Source organism: Asparagus officinalis, chromosome 2 (assembly GCF_001876935.1).
Source record: "Asparagus officinalis chromosome 2, Aspof.V1, whole genome shotgun sequence".
NCBI classification, from domain to species: Eukaryota; Viridiplantae; Streptophyta; class Magnoliopsida; order Asparagales; family Asparagaceae; genus Asparagus; species Asparagus officinalis.
In genome coordinates, this window is record NC_033795.1 from 49,939,894 (window position 1) to 49,967,708 (window position 27,815).

The window sequence follows — 27,815 nt, forward strand, 5'->3', positions numbered from 1 at the left end:
TGGTACCTTTGCCAGCTGGAAAGCGTGCTGTTGGATGTAAATGGGTGTATACGGTTAAGCAAACTCCAGAGGGTAAGATCGACATATACAAGGCTAGTTTGGTTGCTAAAGGCTACAGCCAAACGTATGGCATCGACTATGACGAGACATTTGCTCCAGTAGCAAAGATGAGCACTGTTAGAGCGTTGGTGTCATGTGTTGCCAACTTCAATTGGCCACTATATCAGCTAGATGTCAAGAATGCTTTTTGCATGGAGATCTCCAGGAGGAGGTGTATATGGAGATTCCACAAGGCTTCGCTACTCCTCAAGTAGATGGGAAGGTGTGCAAGTTGAAGAAGTCTTTGTATGGGTTAAAACAGTCTCCAAGTGCATGGTTTGACAGATTCAGGTTAGCAGTTTGTAGTATGGGGTACAAGCAGTGCAATGGGGATCATACTGTGTTTTACAGGCACTCCGAAACTCGTATCACTATCCTGACGGTCTATGTTGATGATATTGTAATCACTGGAGATGATGCTGAGGAAATCCTACAGTTGAAGAAGAAATTAGGAGAGGAATTTTAAGTTAAAGATCTGGGGCAGTTGAAGTACTTCCTCGGAATTGAAATTGTAAGGTCGCGAAAGGGTATAGTGCTTTCTTAGCGGAAGTATGCTCTGGATCTTCTCTCAGAGACAGGGATGTTGGGGTACAGAGGTGCATCTACTCCTATCGAGCAGAATCATAAGATGTGTGTCGAGGGTGGGGACCCGGTGAGTAAAGAGCAATATCAAAGATTAGTTGGACGACTTATATATCTATGCCATACAAGACCTGATATTACTCATGCAGTGAGTGTGGTGAGTAGATGTTGGACGACTTATATATCTATGCCATACAAGACCTGATATTACTCATGCAGTGAGTGTGGTGAGTAGATATATGCATGATCCCAGAGAGCAGCATATGGAGGCAGTTCGCAGAATTCTTAGATATATTAAAGGAAGCCCATGAAAGGGGTTATGGTTTAGGAGTTTTGGACATCTGAGAATTGAAGGCTACTGTGATGCTGATTGGGCGGGTTGTATGGATGATCGTAGATCCACTACAGGCTAATGTGTATTTGTTGGAGGCAATCTCGTATCTTGGCGTAGCAAGAAGGAAGATGTGGTGGCTAGGTCTACAGCTGAGGCCGAGTACAGGGCTATGGCAGTTAGTCTGTGCGAGTTGATGTGGGTAAAAAAACATATTATCTGAGCTGGACTTGTTTAGAAGAGACTCCTTACAACTTTGACGTGACAACAAATCGGCGATTAATATTGCAAACAATCCAGTTCAGCATGATCGCACCAAACATGTGGAGATTGATCGGTTCTTTATCAAGGAGCAACTGAATAGAGGAGTTCTGATTTTTGAGCTATGTGAAATCAGAAGAGCAGTTAGCTGATTATTTAACAAAAGGATTAGGTTCTAGAGAGTATGATATCTTTTGTAACAAGATGGGGATGATTGATATCTATCGCCCATCTTGAGGGGGAGTGTTGAGTTACTTAGATACTAAGTGAATTAGTCAATGTTGTAAGGACCTATTTGTAAGAATGCATTAATATAAAAGAGGGGCCTCTCAATGAGAGAAACTAACCCTAATTTTACCCAAAAGTCCACAGACACCTTGGGCACAAGTAATTATAAGCTCAGAATATTTCTCAAAAAAAGTGAGACTTCCTTTACGATTGAAATCTAAGGTCTCACAAGTAATTAACGAATCCAACATTAACACTATATATAACCCTAGATCAGATCTAGATGCTAGATTTTCTGACTATAGGGGGGATGGGCAGGAGGAAGGGCAGGGGAGTCGAGTGGTGGCGGTGGGGTGTGGTGGGGGGGGGTGGCGGAGGCTGTAGGTGCGCCGGCGGGGAAAAGGAGATTTGGCGAGTATGTGCGCCCAGGGGCGGAGGGGGAAGGAGACACGGGTGGGCCGGGAGGTGGAGAGAGAGATCTATTAGCTGTGAGCGAAACGCAAGAGAGGAGGATCAGGCTTGAAAGACAGAAGAGAGAGGCATGGGGGGGCGGCCGGAGAGGCCGGGGAAGCGACGGGGAGGCGGCGGCGGGGGAAGGAGAAAGGCGAGGGGAGGCGACGTCGGACGGGTAGGGGAGAGAGAGATCGAAACCAGAGAGAGAGGGGATCACGACTTGAAAAGAAAGAGAGGATCGGGTCAGGATTTGATAAATGACAAATGGTGGGGTAGAATTTGAAATCAGTTGTTTTGGGCTTTCAAATTCCTCTTTGTTAAACCAATTGATTTAAAATCTAGGCCCAAATCAGAACCCAAACTAGATATTTGGATTTGAAATACCCTGGATTTTAAATCCAGGCCCAAATCCAAGTTCCCAAACACACCCTTACAGAATTTCTCGACCAAATTTATTACCGCTAAGTAATATTCAAATAGAATTTGTTGCAGTACCAATTTGTAATGTATGCAGACAATAATATAGGCAGATATTGTTGAGTTGAGCGAAAAGTTGTGGCATGAATACGAGGGACCTTATCAATATTGATTCATGCATGACTAAAACATGTTGAAATTGTTCGAGGTTATACCTCAGGTTACATATTCTTAGCTTAGACACCAAAGGCTGGCACTAGGGGCACACCCTCAACCACAACTCCAACCACACTCCCTCTCTCATTTGCTACAGTACACTGGGCCCCACATGAGATTTTAAAAATTTAAAATCCCATGTGGGACCCGGTGCGTTGTAACAAATGAGAGAGGGGTGTGGTTGGAGTTGTGGTTGGGGGTGTGTCTCTATTATTTTCCGACACCAAATTTAAAATACGGATTTAACGTAATTGTAACCTGGATACTATCAACAGTTGCATGGCTCAATTCTTGACATGTAAAAATAATGTATACTCAACGAAGATACACATGAAGATTCGAAGATGCATAAAAACCCGTACCTGGAAATTTTCGAGAGAGCGAGAGGGGTGAGAAAAGTGAGAAATGGGAAAAAAGCTCGGTCGGCTGCTAGTTTTCCTTCTCTATAGTGGTCTATATACGTGATGGAAACTTGAGATTGGTAGTGTCCGTAAAAAATTAAATTGGGTAAATTACACAAAACCGCCTAAGGACTTTCAGCATTTCGCAATAAACCCCAGTAACTTTCAAAATGTACTAAATTTCCAATAACATTCACTAGTAGAAAATCACGTATCATAGATGAAATATTCTAGACGGAAAATTTACCGTCTAGTTTGCTATTAAACTAGACAAAAATTTCCGTCTAGAATATTCCGTCTAGAATAAAACATCCTAAACGGAAATTTCCGTCTAGAATAGTATCCTTGACGGTTCTTTTATCTTTTTTTTTTAAATAACCAGCTATCCTAGACGGAATTACTTTTGGCTCATTAAAAATATTTATTCCAGTTTTCCCACCACAAAATCGAAATTTCCCCCCAAAATTTTTCCGCTCAAAATCGAAATATTCAGAAACCCTTCCCCCCTAATTCTCTTCCTAACTCCTTCCCTCCCTCTCTCTCCCTGCGCAGATAAGGATTCCCCTCGTCCTTCCTCTCCGACATTTCGGCCAAGATCTTCATCGCCCGCCACCGGGGCCTCGTCGGATCCGCCATCTACCGCCGCCTCAAAACCCTAGGCTTCACCGACCTCCTCGTCGCCTCCCACCTCGTCGGATCCGCCATCTACCGCCGCCTCAAAACCCTAGGCTTCACCGACCTCCTCGTCGCCTCCCACTCGGTGCTCGACCTCACCCGCCAGTCCGACGTCGAGTCCTTCTTTCTCCTCGTCAGATTGACGAACGCTTCATTTGGTTTGTATTCTGTGCGAGTGATAGATGCCTGATATTTTGTCCTTCATTGTTCTCTTGCCTGTTCTCGTGCAATGAGAGCTTCATTTAGGGGCATTCCTCACTTTCCTTTTTTGGGTAAAGGGAGAATTTGTTCTGTGCTTACAATGGCTAAGTAGGAGCATGAGAGAGAATTGAAGAGTTTTAATCAATTTTTGTTCTCCATTGTTTTTTTATTTTTGTTCAGGGTTCAGAGCGGAAGTTGGATTCTCTTACCTGAGATTAGGACATTGACACTTGTACTCTCACCAGCAAGGTTGAATTCTTACAATGGCTTTGATTTTGTTTTATTTCCTCTTGAACGTTCGGTGCATGATCCTTCTCAATATTTTGCTTCATTTTTGGATTTAAAGAAACATTTGGCTTCCATCAAATTTGTTTGTTAGTGGGTTCTCTTGGTCCACATCTTTTTCTCATCTATGCTGTAAGAATGAGGGATATTATGTTGGATATTTTGTTGGAGAAAAGGTAATTTTGTCTTAATGAATGCTAATAAATTTTGTAATTAAAAATATGCTTTAATTAGAAATTAAAATGAGCATAAAATGAACATATTTTGTTATGAGGAACGTTACGGAATTAATTACGGGTTTTGTAACGTCTTTTCCAACTCTATATATATATCCGTATGTTGAGCTCAAAATCATAAGAAAAATAGTTTCTCTTATTTTTCCTTCTCTCCCCTATATATTACTTTCATCTATATCTTCGTTTTATTTTATGGGCAACTTTCTTCATCTGAGCTGAAGCTCTGCATTCTTGCCCGAGTGCAGAGGTCGGTCGTTTCCGGGGGCTTTTACCGCTAGGGGGGAGGGAATCATCTGCGTCAGGACGATAGGCGGGTTCTCAATCTTCTAGGGTAGTGATTACATGACTGCTCCCGTCAGGCCTGATTTTTCTTATCTCTCATTTATTTTGATTTCAGATTTATTTTATGCTATAATCTTAATTATTTGATTTAATTTCCAACAATCTAGAAGATTGAGAAATATAGCTGTTGATTTATTAAATCCGAAATAAGTTTATCTATAATTAATAGCTTTTAATTATTGCTGAAAAATTTCTGTTAAGCCGGGGAAAAAAATTTTAAAAGTTACTGTTCATCAAAAGTACTTTTCACCCGAATTTTATCTTTGTTGTTTATTCCAAAATAGTTGTCGCTAATTACTTTGTTTATTTGTTTATCTATTAATTTTATTAATTTGTTGTTTAAAAAAAAAGGTGCTGTTCATCGGATAAACAGTTACTGTTCATCGGATAAACAGTTACTGTTCATTAAAGAGAAAAAAATTCCTCTTCTCTGGAAATTATTATTCCTTACTGTTCATTCGAGACAGTTACTGTTCATCCGAATTAAAAACAAAAAATAGTTTTTGTTACTGTTCAAAAAAAAAATCAGAGGGAATTTTTATAGTTGTTGTTCACACAAAGAAAATATAATTGCTTTAATTATATATTTGTTTATCTATTAGTATTATTGATTTGTTGTTATAAAGTTTGAAAGAAAAATAAAAACGTTACTGTTCATTTATTTTAAAAACGTTACTGTTCTTTAAAAATGTAACAATTACTGTTCTTTCCAAAAATAAAACTTTTAATGTTCATTTATTAGAAATGTGCTGTTCATTTTATTTAAAAAGGTTACTGTTCATTCATTAAAAATGTTACTGTTCATTTAAACAGTTTTGGTTATTTTTTTTAAATTAAAAAAATTTGTAGTTAAATTTTTCTGTTCATTTAATTTAACAGTTAATTATATTTATCTTATAGTTGTTTTATAATCAATAACTATTGCAAGTTACGAATATCAAAGAACCTTTATTGGTTTCTAAAAGCCTAGTTTATATTTGTTAGAATCATCTAAAACCTACCATTATCCCCTTGTGCTAGTGAATATGCACGCATTTGAAACATGCTATAAATTTGCAGCAGTGTACATTTTTATTCTTGAAAATTTCATATGCATGGTTTTGACAAGAATAAAGAGAACAAACTCTGGATGCATAGATGCTTTGAAATATCTGGATTTTTTCATGGTTTAACGCTTTCATTTCTTTAACCTATCAATATGTTACCTTCTATTATTAATAATTCCATACTTTGGTGTGCTTATGCATCTAATAAGCTTAGTACAAAAGGTGGTAAAAGCGAATGCAAATTTGTTCAGCAACTTAAGTGGTAGTTGTCTGCAGCATATGGGTTTTTACTCTCAATACATGAAAATCATGAGGTTCGAACATCAATAGATTCTATATAATGTTAAGGGACAAAAACTCATTGAGTGAACCGATTCAAGTTTTCTTGAATTAGTTGGTGTCTAAGGTAAGGTTTAGGGGTTGCGTAGCGCGCTCTGCAAGGAACGAGGTACTTAATTGATCTTTGATCAACCTTTATTACTATCCTTACCTGGCTAACTACCCGGGTAAAACTTTAATCTTTTCGCTTTAGGAGTTTTTGGTTTGGAATAAGAGGTTCGGAATTATGAGAAAAATTCATATGCATTTATTTAATTACGCTTCTTGCATCATATATTGCCTAATGATAAATGATCAATATATGAGCGATTCAAATCAAAGAGGTGCATTTTTTAAAATTCTATTTTATATGGTGGATTATATTTCAAATCTTCAAATGTAAAGTTCATTTCTTTTATTGCATCATGATGGATATTGCAGTAAATGTTCATATGTCCTTTTAGATTACTTACATTTGTTACATGATTAATTACAAGGTTTTATGCAAGAATGCACTTGTAAAATTTAAAGCACGTATGTACAAATAATAATAATAATAATAATATTAATAATAATATTATTATTATTGTGTGTTTAAGAGGTAGTACTAGAAAATGACAACATAAATTTGGAAGGTTTTTTTTGTAGGCAACCAATTTAAATTTGGAAAGTCTTATTTGTAGGCAACCGATTTAAATTTGTATGGTCCCTTTGAAGGCAACCAAATTTGCAACCTCTTATAATAGGAAAATTAAAAAAAATTGTGTATATGTAGTATGATGTATATTTTAAGATACGAAATCCTTTTATAAGGTTCTTTTTAATGCTTTGCATGTATCTATTAGTAATGTTATTCTTATATGTGCATATACTTGCATGTGAAGATATAACTAAAGTATTTTAGTTCTCTTTAATGCAGTTACATTTGTTTAGACATTTAAAATGAAAATGTCTAATTACTATAATCTATTGTTTATTGACAAGAGACATCAATAACTATGCTAACATGTTTTGATAGTGACTAAAAGAATCATTTTATAGCTCTTCATTTTACTACATATATAATGCTTTCTCTTGAGATTTCCGGAAATGATTAGAGTTGATATAAATATGCTCTGTCAACTAGTATGTCTAGTTACAGGAGATGTGATGAATCAATGTTTTAAAAATCAAATCAAGAGGTATATCTTATAACTTCTTTCTATATGATGAATAAAAGTTCAAAATCATTGAAGTTATATTCAAATTAGTCCATCAAATAAAATAAAATAAAAATTGCTATTAGACTTATCCTTATAAGTTGTTTGAAATTAATATCTCCTCTTATTTCTTGTACTCTTGCTTGGAGAGACTAATTTTAAATAACTAAACAAGATGGTGACCTAATTTCAAACAATATGAAGGCTAATTATAAAATAATTTAAGAACTTGATAAATAAATACAACGCCTGATAGGCAAAGTTGTGATCTTAGACTTTGTAAAGTCTGAGAAAAATATTGCTAACCCTTTGACTAAGGGATTATCTAGGAGTGTGGTTCTGGATTCATCAAGGGAGATGGGGTTAAGCCCATAGATGAGGTCACTGACAGCGGCAACCCAACCTTTATTTGGAGACTTAGTCCCAATGTTGTTTTAATGTGGTAGAAACAAGCTGGACTAGTGACACTCGTGTGGAGCATCGACCCAGATATATTCATATATCACTATATAGCTTGTGCTACTACCCCTTCTCTATGATGACGATGCTCTTATGATACAGCTGGTTAGGCTGAGTTTTACTCTTAATAAGTCCAGCGTGTGTATTGTGGGGGGTATTAAATAAACAACTGTAGTACCCTTTGAGGACTTACCTACGTGAGAGGAACCGTGATGGCCGCGGTTGGGGGGGCAGGGCTGACCCCTAGAAACTCTCATGAGTCGGTTTATTGTGAGCATGACTTTTAACTCTCAACCCGTTTTGCTCAATAGATGAAGACGTATCGTGTGTGTTTTTATCAATACCTGATTCAAGGGGCCTAATTCAAGGCTTAGTCCATTATGTCCCTCAGGTGGCGATGAACTCACTAAGAAAAGGTTCAACGCCGAAAGCTACCTCTCCCGAATTCACGATACGTAAGGTTGCCTAACCTATTTTCTTTTTGTGAATTATTGATTTATTTATTGATTTTGAGTTTTCAGTCAATATTGCCTTTTTTTGGGGGGGGGGACTGTTGGATATTTTGTTGGAGAAAAGGCAATTTTGCCTTAATGAATGCTAATAAATTTTGTAATTAAAAATATGCTTTAATTAGAAATTAAAATGAGCATAATGGCTATACATTATGAGGAACGTTACGGAATTAATTACGAGTTTTGTAACGTCTTTTCCAACCCTATATATATATCCGTATGTTGAGCTCAAAATCATAAGAAAAATAGTCTCTTATTTTTCCTTCTCTCCCCTACATATTACTTTCATCTATATCTTTGTTTTATTTTATGGGCAATTTTCTTCATCTGAGCTGAAGCTCTGCATTCTCGCCCGAGTGCAGAGGCCGACCGTTTCCGGGGGCTTTTACCGTTAGGGGGGAGGGAACCATCTGCGTCAGGGCGATAGGCGGGTTCTCAATCTTCTAGGGCAGTGATTACACGACTGTTCCCGTCAGGCCTGATTTTTCTTATCTCTCATTTATTTTTAATTTCGGATTTATTTCATGCTATAATCTTAATTATTTGATTTAATTTCCAACATATTAAACCATCATTTTGGAATATGAGCATGTTTTGATTAATGCATTTAGTCCTTGTCCAAGGCATTTCCATTAAACTTCAGAACTTAGGATTTTGTTTCTAAATATACTTACATTTAGACTGTTCCCCATGCTTCTCCGAATTTTGCATCATCAGGAAAAAGTATTCCTTAAAAAAGTATTTTACTATAAAAGGGATGCAAACTTCGATTGCTGAAAAATATTTGCTGCAAATTTAGGAACATAAGTATGAGGATCGACTCATATATTCTACTATAAATATTTAGGCCTGACTTTTCTTATAATTTTTTAAAGAACAAAAAATTCCTATAGCATTGTGATGTATCTCCCCATTTCATGAATAAGGTTTTAATGAAACACCTCCGTCTAAATAAGAATCCCCCCCCCACCCCACCCCACCCCCACACACACATTTCATTTTGTTCGATAGTTGTTGATTTCACTACGTTATGTGTTTCAATAAGAATCCTTTGAATCTGTTATTAATTTGATTAATGATCTCGTCATTTAGTTGTTGATTTGAGGCCTGGAGGGGTTTGTAATTTGCTTCAGGTTACTGATTTGAAGGATTCAGTTGGCGTTTCGAAGAAGGAGCTGAGGGATACCATGAAGTAAGCTCTTCAAACTCTACAGGATAATTATCCCGAGTTTGTTTCGAGAAATGTGAGTCTTTTTCCCACTTAAAAGTTCACCTTTCTGATTGTGATATTCTTGCATCAAGTGCTGAAAAATGTGAGTCTTTTTCCCACTTAAAAGTTCACCTTTCTGATTGTGATATTCTTGCATCAAGTGCTGAAGTTATTTCCTATTTGTGAAATGTGGCTATATTCACGGTTGATTTTTTGTGAAACATGTATGTACATAAGTTTATATGTATGCATAAGTAAGTACATATGTATGCATTATGTACGTATAAGTTTGAATATTATGTATATGCATTTGAGAATTATATTATGTTTACTTTAACTTTGGGTAAATGTCAAAGGGTGTTGGTGTTGTTTGTTGGTTAAAGATACTGAGACTATATACTTTTTTATGTTTATTCTATTATGAATTTTTTCGCTTAGTTTGATTAGCCATATTGAGCGTTTATTTCAATTGGACATTCCATTCACAAGCTTTTGAAATTTATAGAGGTTGATACACAGAAGTGTCATTGTAACAAATTAATTACTGGCGGCAGTTGTCCTGAAGCTGTAATATTGTGTTACTTCATCGTTCTTTTGTTTGTTTTTCGTATTAAAGTTATCATTTTAAATTGTTTCTGAATATTTGGCAAAGCATTGTTGCTACAAGAGCTTAGTTGCAATCCTTTTTCCTTTCACAGGAAAAGAGTTTTGAGCCAAGTCATTTCTTGAATTTCTTTCATGAACATTTCTGATGTAAATAAGTATTGAAAAACATCATGATGTATTTAGATCAAAATTATTATTGTGCTTAATTGAAGCCATTGCTTTTGTTAAGAAAGATTAGTATTTTTTTCTTTCTGTGCCAAGCCATTGCTTAATTGAAGCCATTGCTTGATGGATTATTCTCTTTCTGTGCCTATGCAGGTGGTAGCTCATGAGCTCGCTCATAGCTGGACGGGAAACCTTATTACAAACAAGACTAATGAGCATTTCTGGTATTTTGGCGAATGTAAAAGTTTGTAAATAATTTATGTAAAAGTTTGTAAACAATTTATATATCTCTCTAGTATTTTGGTGAATGTATTATTTGAATATAATTGGATTTGATATTGGAATATAATTAGATTGTATTGGATATAAATAAAATTTGTTATTGTTCAATATTGTGTACATGCACTCAAATTAGATTTTGTAAAAAAAAAAAACTACTGTAGCATAGCATCCTAGACGGAAATTCCGTCTAGGATGCTCAAATTTCGTCTAGGATGTTTATTTTTTTAAAAAAATTAAAAAAATTAAAAAAACATCCTAGACGGAAATTTCGTCTAGGATGAGTATCCTAGACGGAAATTTCTGTCTAGGATATCCAACCTAGACGGAATTTTTTTCCGTCTTGGATGTAGTATTCTAGACGGAAATTCCATCTAGGATAATCCTTCTAGGATGTATTCTAGACGGTTTTTAATTCCGTCTAGAATAATCCGTCTAGGATGTATTCTAGACGGAAATTCCGTCTAGAATACTACATCTTAGACGGAAACTTTCTAGACGCGTATTCTAGACAGAATTCCGTCTAGGACACGCATCCTAGACGAAATTCTGAGTATCCTAGACGGAATTTTCAGTTTAGGATATCTTATTTATTACTTGTGATTTGCAGAAAACCCCCTCATTACATCTGACTTAGCATGTACAACTCGCGTTACTTAAAAGATCAAAATAATCCATAATTATTTATAAAAAAATCTTGTATGACCTTTTTGTATATTTTCAACCTAAAAATAGAAATCTCTTACCTTTTGTCATTCATTCTCCTCTTGCTCGCACCCAAGTTAGGATCTCATACCCTAATTCTTATTTTCCCTCCAAATTTGTCCTTCAAACTACTTTTATATGTTGTTGTTTTTAATTTATGAGGGTTATCTATAAAATAAAGAAATTTAAAGGAGGTTTTGCACAATTCTAAAAGTTATTTAGGGCTTAGTGCAATTTTAAAAGTTATAAAGGATTAACTGCAATATGCTGAAAGCTCTTGAAGCTTTAGTATAGTTTACCCAAATTAAATTTATAGGGCTCAAATGGAATACGTAATTACATAGCTAACATGCAGAATGTAGAGAATCATTTTTTTTAATCATTTGAGAAATAAAAAAGAAAATCAAAGGTTTTGTAACTCTAGTTCTAACTCATGTTTCAATTGGGTAATTTAATGTGTTAAATAGGAATAAATGTGATTGGAGTTATAGAATGCAAAGAGCCTTTGAAAAGGACTTTGAAAACCCTACGTAAATCAATCTCTTATAGCTTCATGCACACAAACAAAAGAGAAAGAAAGAGCTCTAGAAGAAGTTTGAGGGAGAAATTGAGGAGGAAAGCTTCAACAAGGTGAGTGTTTTATTTTTTTAGTTATGAATTCTTGTAGAAGGAAAAGGAAATAGCACCTTTTCTGGCCACCGACGTCACCTCCGGTGATCTCTGGTCAATTCTTGGACTGGACCTTCGCCGGCGGTTAACACCTAAGGATGTTAAACCTGTCATGCACCCAAATTATGCAAAAACATATGTCATCATCGCAGTAATATCTCTCTAGTGGAATTAAACAAAAAGAAGTGTAGGTATAAGCAGATAAAATAAAGGTAATAATGCAATGAACATGTTAAAAAAAGAGATATCCAAATAAACATAATCATGTTCCAACTGAATAAAAGAGAGTACAACTGATAGACTGAAATGTAGGCAATAAAAATTGCCTTTAATCCTTATCAGAGAAGTTCAGAACAAAACTGCTAAAACCTCGCCTGAAATAGCAGAAAAAGGGGAAAACACAGATATCTCCCAAACCGTAAGGAATTTGACGAAACGGAGGAAGCGAACCAAAGCCTTTGGCTTGGTTCGGATGGCTCCATCTCGTCGAGATAGGCGATTTTCATATATAATTCGTCTAATTCCGACTTACGGTTTGAAAGTTACAGCCTATTCTTCGATCCATGCTCAGGAGCTCGCCTGCAGCTCGAATTTCGCCTGCACGATCAAGACCCAAGTCTGCCTGCACACCTGAGCTCGCCTGCAGACCCAGTTCGCCTGCAAGATCGCCTGCAGACCCAAGTCTGCCTGCGGTCCTAAGCTCGCCTGCAGACTCAGCTCGCCTGCAGACCCAAGTCAGCCTGCAGTCCCAAGCTCGCCTGCAGACCCAAGCTGCAGACTCGCCAGCTCACTGTCAACTGCCCACTTGGAGCATGGGAACAGTTACATCAGTGGTCAAATCCCACAAATCAAAAGAGAAGGCACAGTACTCCAGGCCCGCCGAATGGCCGCGCATAGTACGAGTGATCGGACAGGTGCCAGATCAACCTGTGCGTTCATAAATACAACTCAGCTCATCGGTCCAAGTCAAGAGCTGGAACCGCCAGCGCACAGTGAGCTGGCCCAATCCACTCGAGTAATGGACAACCGCTGTCTTACATACGAGGGTGGACCTTCCCACTCCTAGGCGACAGGACGTGAAGCACAACCCATCGAGTGACGGTTCGTAGTACAGAGGAGCGACAAGATGTCTCTCAACAGTGTATGGTCACATCCCATGATTCAAGGAGTGGCCATGCCATCTCTCCTCTATTTAAGAACCTCGCCCGGCTACAGGAAAGAGGTACACACATAGTTAATTGATTAATTCAATCAGTTAACTGAACCACTAGCTCTCGACTCCCAACGGAGTCGACGACAAACCCTCTGCATCACTTTTGCATTGCAGCGCCACTTCCTAGTTCTGAGCCCCGATCGCCGGTGAACTAGAAGACCCAAACTCCATCGAACCGAGTTTCTACTGTGTACTGAAGCTCCGGTAGCAACTTCGATCGGATCGTCCAAGGGAAGCAGACTCGGCACGAGCACCGAGCGAGGCGTCCTATCGCCACCGAGGAACCCACGTTAAACAAGGAGGGCCTTCCCTCCGCTTCTGTTATAAACATTTGATTTATTAGTTTGTAATAAGCCTTCTTATCAATACAAACGAAGTTCCCTGTTTTCGGGAGATCAAAATTTACACCTATAGAAGATGGCGACCACAGTGGGAGAATCCGTTCATTCAGATGAATTGGTGGTGGCACAGTCCGACGAAGTTGCTGCAGGGACTACGATTGAGTCCCTTGTGATCAAATTCGAGGGGTACTTACAATCGTCCTCTTCTGGCGGCAATACATCTCGCGATGACTACAGAGTCGTGCGGGTGGCCCAGCCCCAAGAGGCCGAGGCAACCAAGCCTGAGGGATCTGCCCAAGCCGAGGCAGGGGGTTCTTTTCCCCTCAAACCAGTTAAGGCCGAGCCGAGATTCGAGAATGCAGTTTTAGGGGCTGCTGAATGGGTCGATGAACGATCCTCGCAGACCCCTGTGCAAGAGGAATCAACCATTCGTGATGAACGATCCTCGCAGACCCCTGTGCAAGAGGAATCAACCATTCGTGTCGACGCAGACTACGCCTCCGTCGTCGGCATGAACGCTCCTCGTTCAAAAAGATCCAAACAACGGCGACGAAAAGCTCTCGCTCGTCTTGAGGCGCAATCCCTCATCCCCCACGACAGCCTGAATTATTATTCAGGCTTGAAAGGAACACCTGGCGAACTCTGCAGTTCAAGAGGTCTTCGTCAAACAAGCGGACTTCACCAATCTCGCCTGACGGTTCAAGTTCGCCAGAAAGGCGAAGCAACAGCTCGCCAGACAGGCGCAGGCACACTGTACCAATCTCACCTGATGGGCGAACCTCGCCAGCCTAAACTTCGCCAACACGCTCACGCCCAAATGGGGGTGGCCACTCTGTTTGCCTGCACGGATCTGACGTCCGTCTCTGACCACGACGACGACGATTGCTCGGCAACGGCAACGTCGCAGACTTCAAGCTCAATTCGAGGCAGGCACGCGACGAGCAACAAGCAACCATCGACTCCCTGAAGGAGATGTTGGAGCAGCTCCTGAGCGAGAAGAAGAGGAAGAGAGAGAGGACTTCGCGGGCTTCGCATAAATCCTTGAAGCATAAAGAGCGGGTGCCTACTCCTTCTCACTCCTCATCCGAGTCATCTAGAGGAGCATCATCTTTGGGCCATAACCCAAGAGACAAGAGGTTTGACGATCTCCAAAGTCAACTCGACGCCTTGAAGCTCCAGAAGCATGTGAACAAGCTGGGGTTTGTCAGACCGTATCCAATTGAATGGGATGCGGTCTCCTACCCAGCAAACTTCGAGCCGCTGGACCTCCTGCAGTTCAATGGCAAGGGTTCTCCTACCCAGCACATCTACTACTTCCAGGCGCAAACTGGACACATAGTGGGAAACGATCCTATTATGACTCGACTGTTCTTTGGTACCTTCAAGGGGGTCGCTTTTGAATGGTTTCGCAGATTGGAGCCTAGGTCCATCACCTGCTGGAAGGACATGGAAAGGCTCTTCGTGGCCAGATTCTTCGACGATGACACAGAAGTATCTATGGCCACCCTGCTAACTGTGAAGCAGAAGAAGACAGAGTCTGTAAGCAGCTTTGTCAAGAGATTCAGAAACCGATCGCTGCATTCCCGCGATCGAGTTTCCGAGGCCACACTCATCGAGATGTGCCGGAACAATCTTTCCATCAGCGTTCTGTCCAATATGGGCGCTGTTGAAGCTCACTCATGGAAAGACTTACTCCGCCAAGGAGAACAAGTCGATAGCATGCTCAAGCATATGGGTGACGAAGACCCGCATGGATTTCGAGGAGATGATGACCAAGATGCCTTGGTAGTGGAGACCATTTCCTCATATCCTACGACTTCCCCCGTTAGTCCTCTTCAATAGGATGGCGGGCCCACAAAACTATCAAGTTAACTATTACTTCTGATTGTCTCCTCCAAATTTCCCCCGTCAGTCCTCTTCAATAGGACGGCGGGCCCATAAAACTATCAAGTTAACTGTTACATCTGATAGTCATTTCTCCATCAGTCTCGTTTAACTTGACGATGGATCTTTTAAAACTATCAAGTTAACTATTACCTCTGATAGTCTCCTCCAAATTTCCCCCGTCAGTCCTCTTCAATAGGACGGCGGGCCCACAAAGCTATCACGTTAACAATCACCTCTGATAGTCCCCTTACACTCCGACAAGTACACGAGTATAAACTGCTTCTTCTGATCCTCCAACTGGTATAAGAGGTTAAACTATTCCCTGCACTTCCACGTCTTGAGCCAGGTTCCCAGTACGGGCGAACCGCTCAAATCAGGCGAGCCTAACAGTTTAGGCGAGCTCCACGTCTCGAGCCAGGTTTCCATTTATGGCGAACCGCTCGAAACAGGCGATACTAGCAGTTCAGGTGGGCTGCATCAAACTCCCACTTGGTCAAACCTTCAGATAGTTAGGACCAAAGCCACAATCCCCCACCAATCCTCTTCAATAGGATGGCGGGACCCCCACTGTCATGTTAACGGTCACCTCTGACAAATCAACTTACCAGTCCTCTTCAATAGGATGGTAAGTCCATAGAGTTGCTCAAATCGCAATAAACTCCCACTGTCATGTTAACACTACACCTCTGACAAAATCAACTTACCAATCCTCTTCAAAAGGATGGTAGGTCCTCAAAGTCGCTCCGATCGCGGCAATTCCTATCACGTTAACAATTACCTCTGATAGCCGACACCGTCATTCCCGCAAATGACGTTGTCCGATCAGTCGTCATACTCATACGTCCCTGAACGATTTGATTCTCCCAGCACCGTCTTTCCCATAAAAGGCGTTGTTGTTTGATAGTGGCCTACCATGCGATGTGCTGCTATTTCAGGGTTAGTCTTTGCCCCAAGAGAAGACAAATCAGGGTTCGTCTTCATCTTTGCCCTAAGAGAAGACAAGTTTCCCCCTTATACTCCAACTGGTGCATGAGTCTAAACTGCCCCCTTATACTCCAACTGGTGCATGAGTCTAAACTGCCCCCTTATACTCCCACTGGTGCAAGAGTATAAACTGCTCCTTTCCTCCAACCGGTGCACGAGGCTAAACTGCTCCTTCATTCCAACTGGTGCATGAGTCTAAACTGGTCCTACCCTCCGACTGGTATACGAGGTTAAACTGCTCCCTACTCTCTTAATCCAAACGCCTCGAAAGGCTAAGGATAGAGGAGAAATTTTAGCATTGAGCCTAAGAGAAACTCCTCAACAACTTATCATGCTAAGGGGAAGAGCATGGCTAGTCCAACTCAAACGGCAGTTGGTAAAGACAAATCAAGTCCGTTGATAGCTGAGGGTTTGCTAGTTGGTAAAGACAAATCAAGTTCGTTAATAGCTGAGGGTTTGCTCAAAATCCTAGAAGGCGATCATCAACTGCGAGCGAAGAGGTCAACTTTACCGAGCTTGTTGGAGGGCTCCTCACTCCATCCGAGCGGAGATCACTTTACGGGTCTTCATATCCAAAGTGTTCCAGACCCCATGCGGCCCGATTCAGGTCTAAAAACTTTGGAGGGGGTTTTGTAGGCAATAAAAATTGCCTTTAATCCTTATCAGAGAAGTTCAGAACAAAACTGCTAAAACCTCGCCCGAAATAGCAGAAAAGGGAAAAACGCAGATATCTCCCAAACCCGTAAGGAATTTAGCGAAACGGAGGAAGCGAACCGAAGCCTTCGGCTAGGTTCGGATGGCTCCATCTCGTCGAGATAGACGATTTTCATATATAATTCGTCCAATTCCGACTTACGGTTTGAAAGTTACGGCCTATTCTTCGATCCATGCTCAGGAGCTCGCCTGCAGCTCGAATTTCGCCTGCACGATCAAGACCCAAGTCTGCCTGCACACCTGAGCTCGCCTGCAAACCCAGTTCGCCTGCAAGCTCGCCTGCAGACCCAAGTCTGCCTGCGGTCCTAAGCTCGCCTGCAGACCCAAGTCTGCCTACAGTCCCAAGCTCGCCTGCAGACCCAAGCTGCAGACTCGCCAGCTCACTGCCAACTGCCCACTGGGAGCATGAGAACAGTTTCATCAGTGGTAAAATCCCACAAATCAAAAGAGAAGGCACAGTACTCCAGGCCCGCCGAATGGCCGCGCACAGTTCGAGTGATCGGACAGGTGCCAGATCAACCTGTGCGTTCATAAATGCAACTCAGCTCATCGGTCCAAGTCAAGAGCTGGAACCGCCAGCGCACAGTGAGCTGGCCCAATCCACTTGAGTAATGGACAGCCGCTGTCTTACATATGAGGGTGGACCTTCCCACTCCTAGGCGACAGGACGTGAAGCACAACCCATCGAGTGACGGTTCGTAGTACAGAGGAGCGACAAGATGTCCCTCAACAGTGTATGGTCACATCCCATGATTCAAGGAGCGGCCATGCCATCTCTCCTCTATTTAAGAACCTCGCCCGGCTACAGGAAAGAGGTACACACATAGTTAATTGATTAATTCAATCAGTTAACTGAACCACTGGCTCTCGACTCCCAACGGAGTCGACGACAAGCTCTCTGCATCACTTTTGCATTGCAGCGCCACTTCCTAGTTCTGAGCCCCGATCGCCGGTGAACTAGAAGACCCAAACTCCATCGAACCGAGTTTCTACTGTGTACTGAAGCTCCGACAGCAACTTCGATCGGATCGTCCAAGGGAAGCAGACTCAGCACGAGCACCGAGCGAGGCGTCCTATCGCCACCGAGGAACCCACGTTAAACAAGGAGGGCCTTCCCTCCGCTTCTGTTGTAAACATTTGATTTATTAGTTTGTAATAAGCCTTCTTATTAATACAAACGAAGTTCCCTCTTTTCGGGAGATCAAAATTTACACCTACATGAAACAAATATGAAATATCTCAATACATAGAGTCAAATGAAAACAACGCTAAGGCACTCAGCCTTCCAAAATGAAGTACATCTCTAACGTCTGAAATTAGACAATAACTATAGTGGAGAACTAATAACTACTAATAATATATGACAGTGAGCTAAATTGCATCTCTATTAACTTGTGACTCTCCGGATACCTGGTTCACTGCTTGAAAAGAATAGAAACAACGAGCGTTAAAGCGCTAGCAAGATTATCTCCACCGCCCCTAGGGGAAGAGGGTTAGGAGTATAAAAATACAGGTTAATACTTATAGATATATAAATCATCTATCCTGAACTAAGTAGAAATTGATATTTAGAAATCCACAACGAGAATGGGTACGTCGAGCGAAATAATCCAAACAAGGAAACCATCATGTATATACCTCGTATCTTAAATTATGAATCGCTAAATACCAACTTCAAAATCCTATGAATAAAATAATAAATAAAAGAACAAATTTATTAATAAACCCCATCCAATACAAGTCATGTCAAAATATCTCACACTGTCCTCGGGTAGGTGGCGCAGTCACAAAAGTAAAAGTCAGGTAAAAGAATCTCGCATAGTATATGTCGTGTATGACAACCTTAGTCTTATACCTATTCTCGGGGTAAATAACATGGGAGCATGAATGTAAATCTATATGATCCTCTAACAAAAAATAATGATACTGAGTAAGGTGCTCATAATATCTTGTGGCATCACCTATCTTACTCAATCGCCCTGTGGAAATAGGCGTGTCAACAATGATGCACATAGAGTAAAATCTACTGGGGCCTCATTGCAGTATATCAATTAACGCACTCTGGGTGTAGTCATGCAGTCTCATTGCGAAGTGCTAACTAACTAACTCGAGCATCCAAACTATCATGAAATTCAATATGTGTCACTCGGTATCATGACAAATGCATAGTATATGGTACATACCTCCAAACACTCGTGCATGCTCAAATCCAATACATGTACTCTCATAAAATACGCACATGTATCGACGCACGACTCGTACTTCGTGTCCACGATCAAACGTGCATGAGGAGCTAATATATGAAAAACAACACCTTTCGGTCGACCGAAACATCCCCTCGGTCGACCGGCGCAACGTGCACAACGTGCACACCAAAAACAACTCTAATCGGTCGACTGATGCCTATGGTCGGTCGACCAACCAGAGGTAAAATCCAACTCCCTGAGAACTGATCGGTCGATCGATTTCTTTAATCGGTCGACCGACCAGAGCAAAAACTGGTGATAGGTTTATGTTACAGGTTTTCATCTATAATACATAAAAATTCAATATTTTCCAAATAAAACTCATATATTCAAACTTGTTTAGTGCGATTAAGGTTCAGTTGTCTACATGAAATATAATTATCAAGTTTGATGGAACTCTTAAATCCCTAACACAATCAGATTTATATGAATCATCATGAAAATAATTAATTTCAACAAAAAGCTCATGTTAGATCAAATCTCAGAATTTGAAATCAAATTAAGGGATCTGTTTTATAACTTTTTAAAATAGAAAGATCAAATCTTTATAGAATACAAAATAAAGGTGTGATCTTTAATCATAAAATAGGTTTTAAAATCTAATAAAATCAAATAAAATTTTTTTAAAATAGGGGATGAGTTTAGAGGAGATGAAACTCGCCTCAAAATTCGTGTTGAACTCCCACGAATACGAGTGACACGCTCCTCCTTCACCAAAAGCCTGGATCTCGCCCTACTCTTGATTTTTGCTTCTCAAAGCTTCGTTAAACTCGAAGGAAAATTTCTAGGGTTTTGAGGGGAGAGGGTGGCTGCTAAACAACATGGAAAATGATAAAAAATAGGAGAAAATCGGGTTAAAGATGTATATATAGGTGTGTGAGCAAACATGCCAAAATTCAACCCGACCTGAAAACCCAGTTTTAGGCACCCGTCGGTTGACTGATGATCATTGGTCAATTGACCAATTTGCACCTATCGGTCGACTGATTTCACGTCATCAGTCGATCGACCAATGGTATTTTCTGCCTACTGGTTTTCCATGAACATGCATGTATACACAGTCAAACATATGTATATGTACTTAATCGATCTTAAATTAATTACAATCATACTCATTCATCCCAGAATAGTATCAACCATAATAAAAAATCATTTAATATTATCTTTCATAATATTTTCAAATTTACGGGGTTTTACATGAACACCTTAGCCCATTCCCAAAGGATAGCCTAGAGCACAAACGATTTGTATCATCAGAGCAAAGAGATCTGATCCTCAATGCGAGTTACAGAAGATTACACACTGGTAGCCATTGGAACAAGCAGAGTGTTTGCGGAAAAAGTTGCTGTATTCATTGCTGCATTCATTACAACTTCGATCGTTACAATGAAATAAAAAGATAGCCTCTTTATAAGACCTTTACACAATGAAAACAAAAGAAATACAACTCTTTTCAAACAAACGCAAGATCTGTTTGTCATCTCTTGCTTGCGTGGGTCTTTTGCCTGTGACGGGGACGTCAATATCCGTGGACCACCGGGGCACTCAGATCTGATCCGGATAAATCGGACAGAGTTTCGTTGATCCGCGTGAGATCTAGAAACTTTCTGATCCGGATAAATCGGACAGAGCTTCGTCTATCCGCGGAGGGATATAGAAGCAGAGCTTCGTCGATCCGCGTGAGATCTAGAAGCTATAAGCGTATACCTCGGCTAAAACGAGGTAATAGCTCTTCTTAGTATCAACGCTAAGGCTAATACTAAGGATCTGACGGGCGATGAAGGCTGATGTAGACCACTCCTCCTCTCGTTGAAGCACACGGGCACTCTCCACTGCAGCAGGGCTTCGCCAAGGCTCTCCAAAAATCCTCCTCAAATCAAGGCACTCAAAGGGGCTATTTATAGGCATATGGAGGGGGTAGGGGACCTCCAAGGGGTGCGGACACCCCTTGGTGTCTCGGCTATGGCCGAGACACCCTAGGGTGTCTCGGCCATGGCCGAGACACCCTTGGGGTGTCACACCCCCTAGGGGTCCCCTACACCCTCTAAACACCTATAAATATCCCCTAGGAGTGCCTTGATTTGAGGAGGATTTTTGGAGAGCCTTGGCGAAGCCCTGCGGCAGTGAAGAGTGCCCGTGTGCTTCAACGAGAGGAGGAGTGGTCTACATCAGCCTTCATCGCCCGTCAGATCCTTAGTATTGGCCTTAGCGTTGATACTAAGAAGAGCTATTACCTCGTTTTAGCCGAGGTATACGCTTATAGCTTCTAGATCTCACGCGGATCGACGAAGCTCTGCTTCTATATCCCTCCGCGGATAGACGAAGCTCTGTCCGATTTATCCGGATCAGAAAGTTTCTAGATCTCACGCGGATCAACGAAACTCTGTCCGATTTATCCGGACCAGATCTGAGTGCCCCGGTGGTCCACGGATATCAACATCCCCGTCACAGGCAAAAGACCCACGCAAGCAAGAGATGACAAACAGATCTTGCGTTTGTTTGAAAAGAGTTGTATCTATTTTGTTTTCATTGTGTACCGGTCTTATAAAAAGGCTATCTTTTTATTTCATTGTAACGATCAAAGTTGTAATGAATGCAGCAATGAATACAACAACTTTTTCCGCAAACAGACTGGCGACCACAGTGGGAGCCAACGGCATCGCAACCGACGCCGTCGTGACGCAACCAGCACTCAAGATCGGGGTGAATGAAGAACACGAGCTCGATCAACAACGGTTCAAAGAAGGCCTCTCTTCCTCCTCCTCCAGATCCGCCTCTCCAAACGGGTACAGAAAGGTAACCTCTTTCATAAATGATTGCAGGTCCTTCGGTTCAAAAATCCAAGACCCCGTTGCCGCCTCTGCACTTGCACCACGCGACGTCCCCACGTCGTCCAACCTGGTCGAGATCGCAGATCCGGATTCCTCTTCCGCCGAGGAGATGACTTCTGAAGACGCTCCGGCATTATCAAAGAGAGCACGACAAAGACAGCGTCAACGTCTTGCTCGACAGCTGGCCGAAGCTTTGGAGCCGATGGATGGGATCCGCTATAACGTAGATCTAAAATCCAGGCAACGCCAGGAGCAACCACGGCAAACAACCAGCCCCTCCTCCGAAGAAGAAACGAACAAATGGGTTCAAGTCAAAAGAACCCGTTCTACTCTCGAGGAGCGAATCCAGAAGCGTCGCGCCTTGCGTGCGCATGCCCGAGCCCTAGTCCAAAAAGCACGAGAAATGCTAAAGGGAGAGGCAGTTAAGAGATCGCCGAAATCCGAACGAGTTTGGATGCCGAAGGCCAAATCGACGCCTAAGGTAAAAGCAGGTAATATTGCTCTCCAACCTTCGTCCATTTCAGGTCCCGAACCTTCGGTAAAGCCCCACCGCAGCGTGGATTTCCCCAAGTTCAAGAATCCTCTGAACAACCGTATCGACGCTCTACCCGAGAATCGAGGAAAAGCGCTTGTCAAGGAAAGCTGGAGATCGCTGAAGGAGCTTCAAGCCAACATCCAGACTGGGGGTCGTGCGCAATCTCCTAACAAATCGATCTTTGCAACAACCAGCTCGGCGGTGCGTGCAAAGGACCAAGAGCCCGTTAAGGTTTCACCCTCACAAAGGAGTGATTCCAAACGTGCGACTCTTGCGGAGGCCAACAAGGCAATGATTACTCAGAAGAAGACGCGTCCGACAAACGAACGCGTTATACCTGAGAACCCATGTGAGCAGCCGATAGGTTACTCCGACGGCAACGTCGATGAGTTGTACTATCGGGCTGGGGGTGCGGATGAATCTCGAAAGAGAAACACCCGGGAAGCGGATTAGACTTTGTGCTATGATGTTGAATACATAGACTTCGTCTTTCTTACGGGAATAGACTACCCGGCAACGCGTGTTAGGCGTTGACTTATCCCTACTCAGGCTTCGGGATAAAATTCCCCGTGCATCGAATGCCCGGATTTGACAATCGTGTCTTTTCTAAAAGCAAAGACAGATTGAGAAACGGGAGAGGAAGAATTTTATATTCTATCTCCCGGTGCTGAAGAGGAAGAATTTTATATTCTATCTACAGCTGGAAAGGGAACTTGAGGTGGGATCCCCCACCCCCAGAATCCGGAATGATGAACTGGGAGTGGGTTCTCCACTCCGAACATCGGAAAGGTCCAAGGAGAGGAAGAATTTTATATTCTATCTCCCGGTGCTGAAGAGGAAGAATTTTATATTCTATCTACAGCTGGAAAGGAAACTCGAGGTGGGATCTCCACCCCCAGAATCCGGAAGGATGAAACTAAGAGTGGGATCTCCACTCCGAGAATCGTAACAATTCGGATAACCCTAACTGTCGGAAGGTTTGATTACCCGATTTGGAAGTGGACCTCTCGTTCATTGGGGGAATCGAGAGGAGATTTTGGCTGTGGCCCTAACTGTATGAATGTTTGACCAAGCAGGAGTTTGAGATGACCTAACTGTCGGAAAGTTTGATCGCTCGATTTGAAGGTGGACCTCTCGTTCATTGGGAGAATCGAGAGGGGATTTTGGCTTTGGCCCTAACTTTTATAGGTTTGACCAGAAAGCAAAGAAAGTGGAATACGGGTAGCAAGGAAACGCTAACTCGTATTATCTCTCAAGGGGAGACTTTAATGCTAGGCGTTTAGGACCTAGCACGTTAAGCCTGAGAAATGCCAACGACGGGCAAATGGAAACGTTGGTGGATCCACTGTCGTTTAATTTGATCAGCGGATGGTCTAGTGAGGAAAGATTAACCTATCAGAAGATTGGATCTCCTCTCACAAAAATAACTCATAAGAGTTAGGGAATGAGAAGAGACATTCTGACCTTCAGAGTTCGAACGTGAATTTCTTATTCACCAATTCCACAATGATTGGGTTATCCCTAAGAATACCCATGTGGTATTCTTTCGGGAACTTCCCGATGCATTGGATTATCCACCCCCAGCTTCTCTCTTGGAATGGGGCTTGACTTTGTTATCCGACCGGGTTATCCTTAAGAATATTAGCGTAATATCCTCTAGGAACTTCCCGTCAATGGTAGGAAATAGTTTAGACTCATATACCTATTGGAGTATCAGGGAGCAGTTTAACCTCTTATACCGGTCGGAGGATTAAGAAGCAGTTTATACTCTTATACTCGTCGGAGTGTCAAGAAGCAGTTTATACTCTTATACTTATCGGAGTGTTGAGAAGCAGTTTATACTCGTATACTCATCGGAGTGTCAAGAAGCAGTTTATACTCTTATACTTATCGGAGTGTTGAGAAGCAGTTTATACTCGTATACTCATCGGAGTGTCAAGAAGCAGTTTATACTCTTATACTTATCGGAGTGTTGAGAAGCAGTTTATACTCGTATACTCATCGGAGTGTTGAGAAGCAGTTTATACTCGTATACTCATCGGAGTATTGAGAAACAGTTTATACTCTTGTACTCTTCGGAGTAGCGCCGTTTTCAATTGGCTTACCCTAGCGTTATGACGCCGGCTTCAACCAAGGTCTGGATGCTATTCTTGAGAGCAAAGCAATCCTTGGTGGGATGGAGGATCCTCCTGTGGTACTCGCAGTACGTTGGGTTCGCAGAATCGCCCTCTTCCTCCTGATTCGTAATGGGCGGGAGTTTGATTTTGTTGTTTTCGAGAAGGGTCTCGAAGATAGCTGGAACGTCTTCGTCTTTGAACGAGTACTCGTTTTGGAGCTCCTCGTCCGAATTCTCCTGTTGTTCCCAGGACTGCTGTTGTGACGTTTGATCATCGTCAATAACCGTTGCAGGTACGTCCTCTTCATCATGAGGTACGAGATCCGAATCCAGAGGGTTAACCATCGGTTGGTTTCTCTCGACCTTTCGCCTTCTGATGAAGCGTTCAGCCTGTTCTCCTCGAGCCTTCAACTCTTTCCAGGTATTGAGCGGCTCTATTCCCATCACGTCCAAGATGTTAATGGACAAGTTGTTCTGACAAGTCTGCAAGAGGAATTCCTCCGTGACGGGATCCCTGCAGTTCATTGCCTGATTGCGGAAGCGTTTGATGAAGGTATCCACCGACTCTCCGCCTTTTTGTTTCTCGTCGAAGAGTGTCCTGATCGACACCTCGGTGTCATCATCGAAGAAATGGGCGAGAAACATGCCTTCCAAGTCCTCCCAGCTGTTGATGCTTCCGGGCTTGAGACGGCGGTACCAATCGAAGGCAGGCCCGCGAAGGGTGCCAACGAATGACCGAACCATCAAGGGTCCGTTGCCAGAGATCACCCCCAAGTGGGACTTGAAGTAGATCAGATGCTGAGTGGGGGAGCCTTTCCCGCCGAACGGCGTGAAGTTGATCAGGTTGAACTTCGCCGGATACGGGATCGAATCCCACTTTCTCGGGTAAGGACACGGAATGCCGGTCCTCTTCACCTCTCGAGTAGACATCAGGGCGTCGATTTTTCTTTCGAGCTCCTTCATCTTTTCGGCCTCACCCATATCCTGTTTTGGATAAGTTTCGAGAGGAATCATACGGCCACCCCCAGTGTTGTCACTACTGGTGGGTCCACCCCCAGCGCTATCATCACTGGTGGGTCCACCCCCAGCGCTGTTAATTTTAGTGGGGCCACCCCCAGTATTCTTGGGTGGTGCGTTGGCCATGACGATTTCGACCACCTCCGGCTCGCTGTTGACTGCAGCGTTCTGGGTGCGACGGTCGGACTCAACTAGCTGGTTCGACAAAGCTCGGATTCGTTGATCGTGCATTTGTCTCATCTCTTGCATAGCCACTTCCATTTCAAACTTGAAGATTTCCTTCTGCTTAGTCAGGGCCTCTTCAATGATTTTGGCTATCTGATCTGTATTGACCATGAGCACCTCTCGAGCTTGTCCTATGCTAGACGTTGTTTCGTCAGAAGCGAGAGCGGAATAGGAATCCGAGAGTTCATCATCGGAATGTACTCCCTCATGGATCCCACAGTAATTGTCACATCTGACGGCTTCTAGCTGAAGCTGAGCTGTTCCCGAATTGACCCTGCTTCCTGGAGAGGAATTAGGGTCGGAACCACCTGAAATGATTGGGGATTTTCCCTTGTTGACCATGTTGATAGTCACTTCTAGGGGTTCATCATCTCGAGCAATCGATCCTCTTTGGTGGGAACGCCTTAACTTGGGCTTTGTCGGTCCATCTGTGATTCCCTCGAATATCGAGACCCTCTGTGGAGCGGTCTTGGGGCAGCTACAGGCTGATAATACTGCCCTGATAATTTTGGTACACGGACAGTGAGAATCCGCTTCCCGGGTGTTTCTCTTTCGAGATTCATCCGCACCCCCAGCCCGATAGTACAACTCATCGACGTTGCCGTCGGAGTAACCTATCGGCTGCTCACATGGGTTCTCAGGTATAACGCGTTCGTCTGTCCGACGCGTCTTCTTCTGAGTAAACATTGCCTTGTTGGCCTCTGCAAGAGTCGCACGTTTGGAATCACTCCTTTGTGAGGGTGAAACCTTAACGGGCTCTTGGTCCTTTGCACGCACCGCCGAGCTGGTCGTTGCAGAGATCGATTTGTTAGGAGATCGTGTACGACCCCCAGTCTGGATGTTGGCTCGAAGCTCCTTCAACGATCCCCAGCTTTCCTTGACAAGCGCTTTTCCTCGATTCTCGGGTAGAGCATCGATACGGTTGTTCAGAGGATTCCTAGACTTGGGGAAATCCACGCTGCGGTGGGGCTTTACCGAAGGTTCGGGACCTGAAATGGACGAAGGTTGGAGAGCAATATTACCTGCTTTTACCTTAGGCGTTGATTCGGCCTTTGGCATCCAAACTCGTTCGGACCTCGGCGATCTCTTAACGGCCTCTCCCTTTAGCATCTCTCGTGCTTTTTGGACCAGGGCTCGGGCATGCGCACGCAAGGCGCGGCGCTTCTGGATTCGCTCCTCGAGAGTAGAACGGGTTCTTTTGACATGAACCCATTTGTTTGTTTCTGCTTCGGAGGAGGGGCTGGTTGTTTGCCGTGGTTGCTCCTGGCGTTGCCTGGATTTTAGATCTACGTTATAGCGGATCCCATCCATCGGCTCCAAAGCCTCGGCCAGCTGTCGAGCAAGACGTTGACGCTGTCTTTGTCGTGCTCTCTTTGATAATGCCGGAGCGTCTTCAGAAGTCATCTCCTCGGCGGAAGAGGAATCCGGATCTGCGATCTCGACCAGGTTGGACGACGTGGGGACGTCGCGTGGTGCAAGTGCAGAGGCGGCAACGGGGTCTTGGATTTTTGAACCGAAGGACCTGCAATCATTTATGAAAGAGGTTACCTTTCTGTACCCGTTTGGAGAGGCGGATCTGGAGGAGGAGGAAGAGAGGCCTTCTTTGAACCGTTGTTGATCGAGCTCGTGTTCTTCATTCACCCCGATCTTGAGTGCTGGTTGCGTCACGACGGCGTCGGTTGCGATGCCGTTGGCTCCCACTGTGGTCGCCAGCTTGTTTGCGGAAAAAGTTGCTGTATTCATTGCTGCATTCATTACAACTTCAATCGTTACAATGAAATAAAAAGATAGCCTTTTTATAAGACCGGTAC

The 27,815-nt window shown here is 42.6% G+C and overlaps 1 long non-coding RNA gene across 2 annotated transcripts; it reads left to right on the plus strand.

Moving 5' to 3' along the window:
- On the plus strand, positions 3,684-10,582 carry LOC109831393. Of its 2 annotated transcripts, none has more exons than XR_002244429.1 (4): positions 3,684-3,821; positions 4,045-4,113; positions 8,624-9,505; positions 10,396-10,582. It is a non-coding gene; the product is annotated as an uncharacterized LOC109831393 (long non-coding RNA). The 2 variants fall into 2 exon arrangements; XR_002244430.1 differs by lacking the exon at positions 3,684-3,821 and adding an exon at positions 3,829-3,935.